Genomic DNA, 13,076 nt, shown 5'->3' with positions numbered 1-13,076 from the left:
ATTAAAAGATTTATCATAGACAAAATTTGAAACAAATGATGAACAAGCACAATGAAGATAGGAAATTCAAAGAACATAATTCACTGGGTGAATAAAACACAAGGCTCTACCTGGTTCTAAAGCTAATTCGCAATCACCTGAAGATTGTGAGAGAAATCTCTTCTTTGAAACCTTCTCTCTAAAAATTCCCTTCTCCAAAATTCCCTGGCCCCTGGAAAATGAACCCACAATTGCTGATAAGGAGTTCTCTCCTAAATTTGGGGCACTGATTGTGCGATCACCTGAAGGAACTCCTTGATCACAACCCTTTTAACATTTTATTATCTTTTACATTTTCATGCATGATTTTTGCAATATAAAATATCTTTATTAAATTTACATGCTTTCTCTTTTTAATCAATTTATTATATTTTAATCTCATGCATAAAATTTATGCAATTTAATTAAAGTAAACTTTATTAAATAATTGCTTACTCTCTCTTATCAAATTTTGAAGTATTTTTAATATAATATTTATTAACTTGAGTAATAATAATATTTAGCATTTATTTAAAAATAATCTTCTCAATGTATTATTATTAAATAAAATAAATATTATTATGCTCTCAAATTAGAACTTTTATTTTCTCTTTAAATTTAATTCTTTTTATTTAATTAATTTACCAATTAATTAAATATAATTAAATGCTGATATTATCTTAATAATTTTCCATTAAATTAAATCATTAATTAATCTTTTAATTTGACTTAATTAACAGAAAAGTCACAAAAGACCTACAAGCAAAATATGAAAACCATCATAAAATACTACATACAAGATCAAACTCAACAGTTATAATCATGAATTTATGTCATATGATGAATTCAAAAGGGCAATCATCTTAGATACTTGTCCTAATTTTTTCTAGGACAATTGGTTTAAAGGTTAGGATTTGGACTCAAGAAATTATCTCCCCTCTCTTACCATTGAGATATTGTGATAAGGTACGCTCATCCTTGAAATTTAGGGAAGTCGATACTCGGTACCATCAATCTGTAGAAAGTCCATGCATGTATAAACACATATATTCTAAATTAAATAGAAAATGGCAGGAAGTGGTGCATCGTGTAGATCTTGACTAGTAGGTGACTACGACTCCCTTCCTAACCACATCAGAAATGTCATACATAAAGAAAATATACACACACACCATACACATGCAATATAGGATAAGTATCCATAAGAAAACACATAAATAATCCATCTAACTAACATCATCAAATAACTAAAATTACTATAAATAATCATCATCAAGATATAATCATGCATACATGAAGTAACTAGTACCAAAGTAGTCTCATCATATAATCAACTAAATATGAAAATAATATCGAATAATTTGGAAGATAATGTTATTAATCATCAAGCATAAACATAAACTAGCCTAAAAGAGTTCAACAATAAAATCATAAAAGTTAATTAGGGGTAGGCACTACACAGAAAATATGGTGAAGATATGTGATTTACCATAGCTTGGAACCTATTTGCTTCAATGTCCATAGGGACACTAGCTGCACACAAGGATTTCTCTAGGATCTCCTTATGCAAAGGAGATAGTTCTAACAACTAAAAAATGGATATCTAAGTATGAGTTTTATGTAATTGACTCACCAGATTGTAAGTAGACACAATAGAAGTAGAGGGTTGTTTGGAAGAGGAAGCTTTTTTATGATCATTAGCCTATTTAAGAATAACATTAGATTTCCCCCTAGTGACAATGTTTAAGGTCTCACCATGAGAAGAAGAAGAATCCACCATCCTAAGGGATGTCCTAGGATTAGTGTCATAGAAATATTGAGGAGGATTGTACATTCTCAAGAACACCTTAGGATTTTCATTGTCAGTGTCATAATTAGGTTCCTTATCAAATTTAGGACCCACCATGTAGACATTCTCAATAGGTTCTAACATTTTTATAACATTGTCTATGTTGGCATATTCATAGCTAATCTTTGCATAATTGTCCTTTTTGTTAGACTTAGATGTCTCTCATTTTTGTACTTCTTGTGATAAAAATTATTAACTGAGCCATTGATGACAAATTTTCCCTCATCAATAAGATCTAGTAAGATATCTTTGAGTTTGAAGCAATTATCAATATTATGACCCTTATTTCTATAATAATTACAAAATTGCTAAACTTCCTATCAATTAGGTTTAATAGGTGGGTCATAGGGTCATGAGTTGTTAGGTAGCATGATGAGATTCTTGGAATATAAGGTCTTCAAAACCACATCATATGAATCAACCATTGGAGTATATGCATGCCTAGGTGTAGAAGGCTTCTTAGAATTGTCAAAAGATTACAATTTCTTGGAAGTGTTAGAATTTTTTTGTCTCTTGTTGTTTTGGAGCATAGATAGCTTTGGTTAGTTGAAAGGTAGGTTCCTTCATCTGAGGGACATCCACAACACCATCATTGACAACATACTTGTTTTTGTTCCATGATTTAGTTTTGTCCTTTCCATTCCAATTACCATTCTTATCTTTATTAAGAACAATATCCCTCTTCTTAAAAATAACCTAGATATGATAAGTGCTTTCAACTATATCATTGAACAAGGTAAATAATTATTTTCTAAGATCATAGTATGATTCTAGAACAAGGGTATTGACAAAAATATCATTATTTTCACTTTTCGAGATCTAATGAGGGTATCTAGAATGCAACCCTCTCCATATTTATAAGTATGTGGTAAAAGGTTCTCCTTTTATTTATTTGATATTTCATAAATCCAACATAGTAACTAGATGATCTATGTTATACAAATAGTTTTGGATGAATATGCAATCAATTTCATCAAATGTATTAAGGGGAGGTGATAGATTTGTGAATCATTCCATGGCTTGTCCCTTTAAACTCCTAGGGAAAAACCATATAAGATATGTATCTTCATGCATGAAATCCATTCTAAGAGCATATAAGTGTCTAACATGATCATGTGAATCACCATTTTCATCATAATTTTCATACTTGGGAACCTCTATATCCATAGGAAATGGTTTCATGTAAAGAATCTTATCAAAAGGAAGAGAACATATAGTTTCAAAAAATGAGGTTTTAGGTTTTTACTTTTCCATTTGCATAAGTGCAAGTTGGTTTCACAATTCTTGAACCCCTTTCTTGATAAACTCACTTTTAGTGGGCTCTTTCTCTTCTATAATATGTTGAACATCAACATCATGTGCTATTCTCCAACCTCAACTTGTCATATATGTGAAATATTAATATCCATTTTTCTCTAAAGCTTTGAGCATAAGTTTTTGGAGATATTCATCTTGTTGGAATTTAATGAGATCCTCACTATTAATTTCATTGTCTACCTTTCTTCCATGATAAGAATGTTGTGACGACCTAGGTGGTGATACATACCCCTCAACATGTTATCTAGGTGTTCTTGGAGGTGTATTATTTCCATTATTTCCAAAGAGAAGATGATTTGCAAAAGGATTTCTATAGGTAGTGTTGGTATGTCATTTCTCTAAGTTATGGGCATGATCATCTCCAAAGCCTTGATTATTGTGAGTATTAGTCTCCACATGTAGGTAAGATGATTTTCTAGTGGTCATATGTCTAGCTTCCTCGAGTCTTTCCTTTTCTAGCCTATATTATTCTTTCTTAAATGTAAAGAAGTCCTCTAAATGAGGTTTTCATTCTTTTTGGTTCATCGCAAGAGACACACTATTTGTATCTCTAGGAGTCTCAAGGGGAGTATCAAAAGAACTACCTAAGTGGCTAAGAGGATCATACCAAGTGGTAGTTTTATTTTCCTTTAGCTTGTCAAAGATAGGTTCTCTCTCAAAAGCTTTCTTACATGAATTCCTAGTGGGAGTAGGTAGTTATTCAAAACTAAATGAGGGATGGCTTCCTTGGCCAAATTTTAGCCTAGTCATAACTGACATGTAAGAGTAAGTCTTTTAGTGTGATAAGATTTCACAAAGCCTTTTGAGAATTAAACTTATATAGTCAAGATGTTCACTTGTAAAATAAATATAGCAAAGAGAAAGTAGCTTGTCAAAAGTGCTCAGGAAATGTACAACACTATTGACTCAAACCAAGAATGAGGCAAGAAGCCTAATAGAAAATAGCCAAGAAAAGTAAGGTAACCAAATTTGACAAGTGAATGATATGAGATGTTAATTTCACATTCAAGGAGCTAAGATCATCTTTTTAGCCAAGACATGACCAAACATGTAGATTATAAACTAGGAACACATGAGAACCAAGTAGGAACACCCCTAATTAGAAAGAGTGCATTTAAAGACATGATTGTGCACGCAATAAGACTAGGTGATAGTTTGCAGAAAGCTAGGTGATATAAGTGCAAAAATAATAATCCTACAACAATTTTTATAGCAGCTAGGGATAGTTTCTAATGATGTGATAGTTTCTAAAAGGTAGCACAACAGTTACAGTATAGTGGTGTGATAGAGTTTAAAAGGTGATGAAATGGTTTTGGAAATCCTTAACTATCAAACAATATTTCTGATAATAGTAGTGTGATACAAGTTCAACATAAATGATACTTAGTGACTTTATGCTTAAAACTCCCATGTTCAACTCAATATTTTTATGTGTTTGTACAAGATGATAGTTAGATAGAGCATTTTCTAGTTTATAGTAGTAAAATGTAATGTTTTGAAAGTAAGTAGATGCCACAAACACATGCCTCCAAACAACTGAGCAAGGGACAAAGAAACCTTGTCAATACAAGCATATGTGAGGTTTTCAAAATAACAACCCTATGAATAACACAATTATGTGTATGTTTAGATTATTCCCATAGGTATAGGACATTCAAAAAAACATTAAAAAAGGTCTACCTAGAGGTCACAACTTATTACTCAACAACTTGGTCCACACTTGATTCCCCCTCACCTCACACAAAGTGGTCTCCCACAATAGATGTTGGATTTGTCATGGAAGTTCTATTAACACAACCAAAGGGACACAAATGGTGAGTGTAAAATATTAGGGTGATCTAGGTAGTCCACTAGGATCTATCTTTACACCAAAGTTTTGAGCGGATAATAAAGGTAGCTTCTAGATTCTAAAGTATTTAGAAAGGATCCTATTCGCAACATCCCTCTTGCACTTGATAATAGGACACATTATCTTGTGATAAGTAACAAACCTCATGGCCATAAAAATACCTTAAGTATTCTCATGACCCAGTGCTTTGCTCATGGTCACAATTCCACAAGTACTTCCACTAAATTAAGATAAGTGCTACACCCCTCAAGGCTTTGGGATTTTTCAAGGGATTTTTCTCATTCCCACTTTAGGTCATTCCTATTGGTATCTTTCCACCAATAGTAGGCTCTATAAAGGAAAAAATATTAGTAAGAGATTGAAACAAAATGGATCTGCACCAAAGAGGTCAAGATTTTTGATTCACCTTAGTAGGTGTAGATCATACTCTCCTATTCCCTACTGCTTCCCTCAAACATGTGAAGAAGATCAATTAAAATTGCTAAAAGGTAGAGTATCCCACTCACTTTCTTTAATCCAATGAAGGGTCAAGATTTCCAATTCACCTAAACAATGAAGATCATACTCTCATACCAACAAAGGACCCCTAATTTTGAGTTTTATGTGCTTAATGAAATGAAACAACCAGTAGATGCAACACTCACAAAATGAAATAAAATATACAAAAGACTTTGGTTTATTTTGTTTTCTTTTGGAAAGCCCCACAACAAATATTTTTAGCCTCCTACCAACAAAGAACCCCTATAAAGAAAAAACATTAGTGCACAAAGAGAGGTTAGCTGAAATTTTTATAAACCTGCAAAGCACACTAGTAAGACTGTCAAAAACTAGAAACCCGAAAAATGGAAGATCCCAAGAAGTGAAAATGTAAGACAGAACCCAAAACAACTAGATAATTTTGACTAAGCAAGAGTTCTGGCTATACTAATATCATACAATACTTCATAGAATATTTAGGCAATAGTTTTAGCTTGCATGATACTTTGTGTTAAGCCCAATGACAACATACTGAAATATGTGCAACACAATGTAAATGGATGTGTGATACTTTAAGTAGTAAAGTATCACACAATACTGTAGAAAACATCATACGATACTAGAAAAATATCGCACAACTATAGGAGAAATTATTGCATCATAATTTCATCTATAAAAATAAAACCCAAAATAAAAAACCATAAAAATGACAAAATTTGTGAGAATGGAGGTAAACTAAGGTTGTTCTGCCCCATAGTGGGTGTAAAAAATATACAAACAAAAGAGTGAACTTCTCTAAGTCTTTCTATACAATGAATATCATTAATTAAGAAGCTTGAATTTTGACCTAGAGTTCCATAGTCATGATGTATAAAAGGTACAAGCAAATTTCTATGACTCTCAAATGAGCTTAAGAATGTAACCCCTTGCAAGGTGCACCATGAAATGGGAGTGTCAAGAACAAGAGAAAGACACAAATTTCCAAGAACCAAAGATGTCATGTAATGTAAATGAATATAAACTAAGAGAATGAGAAATTCAAGGTTAAACTAGCAAATATGAAGTGTTACAATACCCTACTTAAGTTAGGTGAGCTATGGTAATGCTAATATGAGATTCAAGAAATGAGATGATGTAACAAGTCTTCAAGAGCTCCCAAGAGTACCTAGAATTCTTGCAATATAACATTAGTACAAGATGAATGATTGTGAGATGAGGAAAGAGTTCTCCCTTTTAAAGAACAATGAATGATGGAGATCATGAGGCAATATAAATCTAATCAAGGGTGGAGGATTAAAGTGGACTGATCCATGTGCACAAGAATTACCACCAATAATAATTAAGAGTTGACTTTTGTGGCCCATGCAAAATAAAAAAGCACTTTTATTTTATTTTTAAAGTGAGAATAATACTTTATGTATAGTGCCTCTCATGTTTGCAGTCTGTACCTTGTTATGTTTTGATCCAAGAGATACTTGTTACTCATTTTATTTTTACTTTTTAGATGACTTGATGGTTAGATGTTATACTTTGATTTCTAGTATCATAGATGTTAGATTACTATGTTGTTTAGTTGATCATATCTACATGATGATGCCTTTTTTGAAATGACAGTATGTTTAATGATGATATCTGGTTATCTAGTATTTGGACATATCCTTTGATTACATTTATATGTTGGATTTGATGCTATGGTTATTTAGTTAATTCTTTCTTTGTGATACTTTATGCAAAAGTGAGTGATGTAAATGGATTATTTCACTATGATTAAATAAATGGTTAAATTAGGTCATTTAATGCATTTATTTCTTTGACTATGTTATTATATGCAATTGCACTTGACCATGTGTTTTAGTGTGTAGGGTTTAAATTTATGGTAGTGACACATGGAGTTAGTGATTTAGTTGTTCATATTTAACCAATGGCATCCATGTATGGTCGACGTATCCCATTTAATTATTTAAATTAAACCCTTTGATGATTTAATAAATCTAGACTCATTTGCATTATCTGATTAGACCTATGAGTGTATCTATGCATTTATAGGTTCACATTTGTCACGAAAGTTATTAAGGAATTTTGTGATTTTCGTTTATGGGAATTTTGGGCTATATTTAATTTAATTTAATTCTAGACAAATTTTTCATAGATGAATTCCAACTACTTGGAATAGCCTATTTTTGTTTGGGTTGAGTTAGGGTTTAACTAGGTGACCTAGTTATTTTCCCTAATTCACTCAAAAAGTGAATAAGTATCCAAAGAAGAATTTTAATCCTCACTTCTCACTTTCTAAAATAAGAAATTTGAGAGCAATTCCCAAATCCTCTTATGTAGAATTGCATTTCTATTAATTATAGGATCTATGGGCATGGGACCATCATGAGATTGGTCTTGTTGGATCCATCTTGGGGAGACCTTGGATTGTCATGATTCTCAGAAACTTCTGTAGGATTTTTATTTTATTGTCCAAATTTTCATTTTTTCCCTTTTGGCTCTCAGGTAGTGCTCTTCTATTTTTTTGTTTGAGCTTTGTAAGAATTTGGTATAGCTCTAATACCATGTAAGAATTTTCTTAAGGAAATAATTCAATGCCAAGATCAAGAAGCTCAATAGATAGCACAAGAGAGATAAATGATGATCAAATGAGAATGGATATTATATAATTGGATGAATACATTATAGATGTACCTTGTATATAAAGGAAATTGATATGACTAGGAGTCAACTAAGATATAAGCATAATAACTAAGCACATGTCCACCAAGAGTGGATTATACTCCACTGTGCATGAATGTATGTGCAATAATGAGAGGATAAGAATGCAAAGGTGTATATCATAAAGAGATGTAGTAGACAACATGTGCTTAATTGGAGTGCAAACTAATGTGTTGTCTACATGACAACTCATATGAATATGCAAACTCCTAGGTGTCTACATTACAACTAATATGAATATGAATTATCGTAAGTAAACTTAAGTGTATATAGTAAATACTTATTTACACCAACAAGCTCTATTTCCACTTCCATTTTTGGTAGTTATTTATTAAATGGTTGATAACTAGTGTTCCCTTTCATTTTTGATTGCTAGCTCTACCCGGTTGGTCGGGTATGAGCATTTCACTAAATTTCAAGATGGAGGTTTGAGGTTTCACACCATTATGCTGGTCATTTTTTTATATGGTGTTCAAACCCATTTTTTATTAGATTTTTGTGACTCATTCATCCTTGGGTTGAATGGGTTTTATTTTCCTTGATTTTTGTAAATGTTGAGATTTTGAGGTTTTTGCCTCAATTTGCATGCCACCTATTTTCTTAGGTTTTCTTAGCATGGTGTGGGTTGTGGACTTGGATTATCCATAGGATGTCAATATGACTACTATTACACTTTTATGTTGCATTGGGATGTGTTTGACATCCATACTACTAGGATTATTTTTGGTTGAGTATTATTTAGCTTGTGTTCTCATCTAGCCCTTCTTTTTATGATCCTTATGGAGTTGGTGTATCCACACATGAACACATATGCATGTATTTGTTAGTTCTTGAAAGACCTAAACTCTTGAGTGATTTTGATAGAGTTATGTTCATTGGGGTTGGGTTGGGAATATGCATTACCTATAAGTACTCATTATGTGATGAGCATGGGTATGTAAGGTAGGTAGTGGAGGGGATTCTCTTAAAACCTTGGTACTATTTCCTAGGTTGGCATGAAGGAGTTTCTAAGTAAGTGATAACTAAAGAAATAAACTAGGTAATAAAACTAAGATAGTTAAAATGTGATGCCTATATAGTTTATTATGAGGGCAAGCATCTTATAGTTTGACTCTGAGAACACTCAATGATGGCCTCCAAGGGAGTAACTTGAGAGAATTTTTGCACTAGTGTGATGATCTTTAAGAGAGTACCTTGAGAGAGTTTCCACACTAGGTATTGCTTGGGATTACCAAGAATATTACTCTCCACTATAGTACCTACATAGTTGACCCATAGAGTGTCTGAACATGAGCTGTTGTACTTGCATTAACTCATGACCTTGATTGCAATCCTCTTTACTGTTTATCATGAGTGTTAGCCATGGATTTTTTCTTTATGTGTATTTGTGGTTGGATCACTATCTCCATCAGTGTAGTAGAAGTGGGCCTACGAGTACCATGTGGTTGGGAGGTGTAGATACCTATACCACTGCTAGGGACCAATGTACAAAGATGGTCTATTTCTAGTGGAGACTGATGCTTGATGTTTCTCTTAGTATATTTGGGTTTCTAGAGTATGTTTCCTTGTGATTTATGCTTTGATCAGAATGCTTAGATATCATGTTTAGATGATGTTAGTTTCATTTGACACATTCCTTTATTATGATGTTAGTATATAGTAAGATAATGTGTTTCACTATGATTTGATGTATCTATGCTTTGTTGGATTTGCATGTTAGATCTTCCTATTCTTATGATGTTATTACATTATAGTAGTGATTCCCTCATAGGAAAACTCTAACTATCTAGTTGGTAGTTTGGGATGTTATACACATGGGATGGCTAGGACCTTTGAGGTCTCATTATGCTATTAAATTTGGAAGGAACCACAAACGAGTTTAGTTGTTTATGTACATTGTGATGTTTCTTTTTGCATGTTTTTCATATGTTGCTATGGATTAGATGGATAGTTGTGTCCTGTCTAATGTTTCATGCTTTTGACTGTCCATGCCTCGAGTTTATGGATCTAGTAATCCCTAGTGTGGAGGTTCTAACTCTATCCTTTCTCTTTGAATGTTCATCAAAATGTTTTCTTTCATTCTTGAATGACAGTGCTTTAGCATTTGGAAATATTGATAAAGTATCACACACCTTAAGGAGATATGTCATACGATATTGGAAAGTATCACATGATAGTGTTGAGTTCTATCATATGATACTAGGAGAGTATTGCATGGCTATAGCCAACTCTATTTCATGACCCTTGAAAGTATCTCATGGTAGTTATGAGAAATATCATACAATATTGGACAAGTATTGCATGACTATATTAAATTATAACCTATCTATACTAAGAAATTTTGCATGGCTATAGAGAAAAGTGTTGCATGGGTTTGTGAGAAAACCTTCTTGGGTGACCAGTGGACACTTTTCGCTTGACTAGATGTTTTTGAGAGGTGACTTGGATACCCATTGTAGAGTTCTCAAAATCTAGTGTTGGACTTTTTGAATTTGATGTCCTTCAAAATTGAATGTGTTTGTAACCTTGGAAACTTTGTCATTTTTGGTTTAAGTGTCACTTGGAAATTTATTGGCAGCCTAGATTGGTTGGTTAATTCTTCCATTGCAATATTTTTATTGATTTCTTGTTGATGTTGTTTACCTCCTTTCTTAAAAAAATATATTTATTTTTTATTTGTCCTTGTTCCAAGGATCTTTGAGCAAGGCATTACATTTGGTATTAGAGCCCATGTTGCAACATTGGGATCTCTGTGTTATGCTCCCATTATGACATTTTTTTATTTCTGTACATTGTTATCTTATGTTAGCTTATTATTGTGACTCTTATGATTTTCATGTATGTTCTAACCCTTATCTTCTTACTTCCTTAGTAATTCCTCCTACATGTAGACTTGGTGGTCAGGGCAATAGCTAATGAAATAATAATAGAGAAGAACACCATGAGGAGGAACATCAAGATGGTAGGGAAAAACAAGGTAACACTGATCATGGTAGCATTGGGGCATTGACGCATTTTCTAAAAGAGATTATTTATTAGTTGGGACCTTATGTTGAGGAAAACTAATGGGATTGTGGCCAAAAAGAGGGATTTCATCATGGAGATTCCCATATGTTAGATCATAGAGAATAAGAGGAACGTGACTGAGAGAGGGAACATTCTCATACACTACCTAGTGAGAGAGGGCACCATTGGAGAGGCCATAGTCAAGATGATGATGACCTCACCTAGGTGGAGATGACATGAGAACTTCAAATTTCTAAACCACCATTCTTTGATGGACAAGGGATATGACTCAAGGATGAGACCTGGTTATTGGATATGGGGCATTGCTTCTCCTTACTACCCTATGGAAGAAAAATAAAGGACCATTGTCTTATCATGTAGTTGAAAGACCATGGATCTATATGGTGGGATATGGAGAGAGATAAGCTCCATATTGATGTCGTGGATCTCACTTGGGTGATCTTTGATGAGAGATTCAGAGAGAAATTCATTTCTCCATAGTATCGTGAGGCCTGTGCCAATGAATTTCATGAGCTCAAGTAGGAAAATATGTCAATTGATTAGTATGAGAAGTAGTTTCTTGGGTTGAGGTAGTACTCAAGTTACCATCATGATGAGGCACTCCTCCCATAACATTTTGTTAGGAGCCTTAAGGAATCTATCTTTGGGGATGTATGTGCTCACCAATCAAGAATGCTTGCACTTGCCATGGAGAAGGAAATAATTGTTGAGAGCAATGTGGCTAGATATTTTAGTAGTGGTTCAAGCTCTCAAGGTCAAGATTCATGACCTTTAGGGTAAAATGTACAATCCCCTTAGACGTGACACTCAGGAATGGGCCAAAACTAGTCAACACCCTCACAAGTTAGTTATCATCATGGGGATTGATGCCAATGGAATTTCCTAAGGATGGAAAAAGTTTAGGTGCCCTTAGGGAAGAAAGGGGGTGACCAAAGATGAGGCCAATAGTCTCAATAGAGTCACCCACCTCATAATAGTTAGTAGGGTTCTAGCAAAGAGAGTGCACCTTATTCTAATGCTCCCTAGGGTGGACATGGTTTTAGTACCAATTCTGGAGGATCATGTTTCTCTTATGGTTAGCTTGGCCATCAATTAGTGGAGTGTCCCTCAAAAACATCTTTGGGACCTAGTAGAGGTGCAAACATGTTAGAACCTACTGTGGGAGATGTAGGTACAACCCACTAAGTTTTTACGGTGGTTGATAACCGTCAAGCTGAGCACTAGGGTACCATAGTCAAGGCTATAGGTACATTTCATGATATTTCATCTTCAATATAATTTGAATTAGGTGCTTTATATTATTTTATTTCACCATCTCTTGTTCAACAATGTGGGCTGGTGGTAGCATATCAGGTTTATAGGTGGCAAGTTGAGTTAGCCATAAGATCCAAAGTGGCTATGGACTCCTTGATCACTGGATGTGTTTTAGAATTGTAGATCTTCACATCCTACCTCTAGAATTGTATCATATTGTGTTGGTAATGAATTGGTTAGCCCCTCATTAGGAAAATATATATTTCCAACATAAGTTTGGCGTATTGCATTGATGATAGGTGGGTAGGTGGACTAGAGACTAGTCTCACTTTGGATGATCTCAGCTAACTAGTTGAACTAGAGTGTGTGAAAGAGATGTCAAATATTTGCAATTTTTTTAGTGATCTTGAGGAGGTCAAGAGCTATATGGTAACATTTGATTATCACCCACTCCTTTGTGAGTATATAAACATGCTTCCTGATGAGATACTGGGTATGCCACCACAATTTGACATTGACTTTCAGATTTATCTCATACAAAAAATAGAGCCAATTTCATGATCTCCTTAC

This window comes from Cupressus sempervirens, chromosome 11, assembly GCF_028749045.1.
Source record: "Cupressus sempervirens isolate cs-2001-9-10 chromosome 11, ASM2874904v1, whole genome shotgun sequence".
In the NCBI taxonomy this organism is placed as follows: Eukaryota; Viridiplantae; Streptophyta; class Pinopsida; order Cupressales; family Cupressaceae; genus Cupressus; species Cupressus sempervirens.
Note: the sequence above shows the minus strand (reverse complement) of the source record.